We start from the raw sequence: 4315 nt of genomic DNA on the forward strand, positions 1-4315 counted from the left end.
AGTCTTTTTGACTTACAAGTCTTACAAATTACTATGCCTTTTAATGCGTTATTCAAGGTTTCCTATTTTCAAAGCGCTACAACTCACAACGGTTCTTCTTCTTCTTCCTTTTCCCCTTCCTCTTCGTCTTCTTCTTCTTCTTCTTCTTCTTTTCTTCTTCCTCTTCGTCTTCGTCTTCGTCTTCGTCTTCTTCTTCTTCCTCTTCCTCTTCCTCTTCCTCTTCTTCGTTTTTTTTTTCCGATTTTCATGGTTTCTGAAATCAAGCTTTGAAAACGTTTTGAAGAAGAAGAAGCAGCAGAAGATGAGGAGAAAGAGAAAGAGTTCTAAATTATGCAACAAATTTTGAGTGTATTTTCTGTAATCATTTAGGTGTATTTTTGTAATGCTTTGGGTGTATTTATGTAATCCTTTTGAAGATAATGGAACTTCAGAAATACACCCAAACGATTACAGAAATACACCCAAATGATTATAGAAATACACCCAAAGGATTACAGAAAATACATCCAAACGGTTACAAGAATTCACCCAAACGATTATAGGAATACACCCAAAGGATTACAGAAAATACACCCAAAGGATTTAAGAAAATACATAATTCAAAACTCTTTCTCTTTCTCCTCCTCATCTTCTGCTGCTTCTTCTTCTTCAAAAATGATTTTACCATGAAAAATCGAAAAAAAAAACGAGAAAACAGAGAGAAAAGACGTAAATGAAGAAGAAGAAGAAGATGAAAACGAGGAAGAAGAACGTGCAGAAACGAAAGAAAAGGAGAAGAGTAAGAGGAAGAAGAATGTGCAGCAAGAAGAAGAAGAAGAAGAAGGAAAAAGAGAAGGCAAGAAACAAAAGAAAAGAAGAAGGAGAAGACAGAGAGGAAGAAGAAGAGAAGAAGGAGAAGGCAAATAGTTTTAATTGAACTTGTAAGGCATACAAGCGATTATCGCTTGTATGTGAAGAATTACTCATTGCTATTATGCCACCTATGATTTATATCGTATTTTATTTGTGCTCAAGACTTTATATATATCACGCCACCATTAAATAGCTTATTATGAGAATTAAGATGGTTGGAAGTATAATTATTTATACTTTTTTTAACAATAATTTAAGTTTTTTTTTATTTTCTATGATTAAAAAATTTTAAATTTGATATTTATTATTTTAATAGAAAAAACCAATATAAAATAAACTAAAAATAAAAGAAAAAGATCTATTCATAGAATTCGAAAAAAAATATACTTCAAGAAAAATAATTTTATGACAATAATAATGGAATCTATTTTTTTTTACTATATCAAATTCAATGATACTCTATGATAGTTTCAATCAATTCTTCTCTTTACTCCTTATATTATTTCTGTTGGGAAAACTAAACACAGGTTTAAAACAAGAACCTGTCTAACAGTGAAAGCACCAGAAATAATTTTTTCACAACCTGTGCAATTAAATGGGCAGCATCAAAGATACTCCAAGCAGCAAATATAATGGCAAAAATTAAATAATCAGACACCAGAATTTTAACGTGAAAAAATCTCCAAAAAAGAGACAAAAAACCCACGGAACCTAGTCAAGAAAATCTTCCACTATCAGAATAATGGGTACACAAACAGTCTTCCTAGTGACATTAGGGCATCTCAACAATCAACAAAATACATCATCAAAACTGATGGAATCAACATAAACCCTCCACAAAGTGGGTATCTCAAATCAGGCAATAGAGAAGGCAATACAACAAATAAGTTATATCCTAATGTTCATCTCTACACCAGGAATAACATACTAAAATTTCATAAGAAATGGAGCAAGTTTACCAAGTCAATGTGAATAAGGTTGGCTTGCCCTTTTCCCCCAAATTTCTCTTCTCCTTCGGCGCTGTTTTTCCTTTCATGCAAGAGAATGAAGCTTGTTGCTTTCTTTTCAAAACATAAAGAAAGGTTCTCTCTCTCCCGTGGCCTTTTTAGCCACTTTCTTTCTTTATTTCCCTTTTTTTTGTTTTTAAAAACTGTGGGCCCCACTTGGTTGGGGACCCACCAATCCCCCTCACCAACTCAAGTGGGGATAGGCTGCTCCACTAAGCCCGCCTTCTCTTTGCAGGAATCAAACTTCACTGCAGGTAAATTTTTAGTCATCATATCTGAACCATTATCATCAGTATGGATCTTCTCAAATGCATATGACTTCATCTCAAGCGCTTGACGTATCCAATGATACCTCACCTCTATGTGCTTCGATCTGGAATGAAACGTCAGATTCTTGCTAAGATGGATAGCACTCTGATTGTCACAAAATAACACAAACTTCTCTTGATTGATGCCTAACTCTTGTAGAAATTTCTTCATCCACAAGAGTTCCTTAGAAGCTTCAACAACAGCAATGTATTCTGCCTCTGTAGTAGACAAAGCAACACATTTCTGAAGTCGAGATTGCCACGACACAGCTCCCCCTGCAAAAGTCATCATATAACCAGAAGTAGACTTCCTTGAATCAAGATCCACAGCCATATCCGCATCTGTGTAACCATCCAACACAGGTTGGCCACTCCCATAGCATAAACAAACTCTGGAAGTACCATTAAGGTATCTGAGAATCCACTTCACTGCTTGCCAGTGTTCCTTGCCAGGATTAGAGAGAAACCGAGTAACAACTCCAACGGCATGAGCAATATCCGGCCTGGTGCAAACCATAGCATACATCAAACTGCCAACTGCAGATGCATATGGAATCTTCTTCATTTCCGCTTTCTCTTTCTCACTTGTAGGACATTACTGCGAACTCAGCTTGAAATGACTAGCAAGTGGAGTACTAACAGGTTTGGAATTACTCATGCTAAACCTCTCTAAAACCTTCTCAATATACTTCTGCTGTGACAACCACAGTTTTCCATTCTTCCTGTCACGAGTAATACTCATGCCAAGGATTTTCTTTGCAGGACCCAAATCCTTCATAGCAAAGGATCTGTTCAAGTCTTTCTTAAGACTTTCACATATAAGCTCTTCTTCAACTTGCATACAAGGTGCTCCTTTCCTTTAACCTCGAAACCCTCTGGTTGCTCCATATAGATTTCTTTATCTATGTCACCGTGAAGGAATGCAGTCTTCACATCAAGCTGCTCAACCTCTAAATTCAAGCTAGCCGCCAATCCAAGCACAACTCGAATAGAGGACATCTTCACAACTAGAGAGAAAATCTCCTCAAAATCAATACCTTTCTTTTGCTCAAAGCCTTTCACAACCAATCGAGCTTTGTACCTTGGTCGTGAGACATTTTTATCCGCTTTCAACTTGAACACCCATTTATTCTTGAATGCTCTATTACCTTTCGGCAACTTCACCAATTCAAAAGTATGATTCTCATGCAAGGATTTCATTTCTTCTTGCATGGCCTTCAACCAATCTTCTTTATGCTCATCAGACATAGCTTCCTGGTAGCTCTCTGGCTCTCCAGTCTCAGTGTTCATCACATACTCATGAGGAGAGTATTTCTGAGAAGGATGACGCTCTCTAGTAGATCTTCTCAATTCAGGCTCAACTGGTGGTTCAGGTGGAACTTCAACATCTGGCACCTCAGGTTGAGGTGTAGGTTCATCATGCAAATCATCACCATCATTATCAACTTGTACATCTCCCCCATCAACAGGAAGTCTAGTGGAAGGACCAGGTTCATCATCAACAGAACGTCTAACAGTTACTGTTGGCTTATCTGTCTTCTTGAGATCTTCAATAGTTTGGTCTTCAAGAAAAATCACATCTCGGCTTCTAATTATCTTCTTACTCACCGAATCCCATAATCTGTAACCAAAGTCTTCGTGACCATAACCCATGAAGATACACTGCTTTGACTTTCCATCAAGTTTAGACCTTTCATCTCTTGGAATGTGAACAAAAGCTCTGCAGCCGAACACTCTCAAGTGACTATAGGAGACATCTTTCCCTCTCCAAACTTTCTCTGGAACATCACCATTAAGTGGAACTGAAGGAGAAAGGTTGATCAGATCTACTGCAGTCCTCATCGCTTCACCCCAAAAGGATTTAGGCAACTTTGCATGAGAGAGCATACACCTGACTCTATCATTGATAGTACGATCATTCTCTCAGCAACTCCATTATGTTGAGGAGTCTTAGGAACCGTCTTCTCAAGCTTGATCCCATGTCCTTTACAATACTCTTCAAATTGACCCCTGTATTCACCACCATTATCTGCTCAAACACATTTCAATTTCCTTCCTGTTTCTCTTTCAACACTTGCATGAAAGTGTTTGAAGATTCCGAGCACCTGGTCTTTAGATTTCAAAACAAAAGCCCACACTTTTCGAGAG

The sequence above is a fragment of the Arachis duranensis genome, chromosome 5 (assembly GCF_000817695.3).
Source record: "Arachis duranensis cultivar V14167 chromosome 5, aradu.V14167.gnm2.J7QH, whole genome shotgun sequence".
NCBI lineage: Eukaryota > Viridiplantae > Streptophyta > Magnoliopsida > Fabales > Fabaceae > Arachis > Arachis duranensis.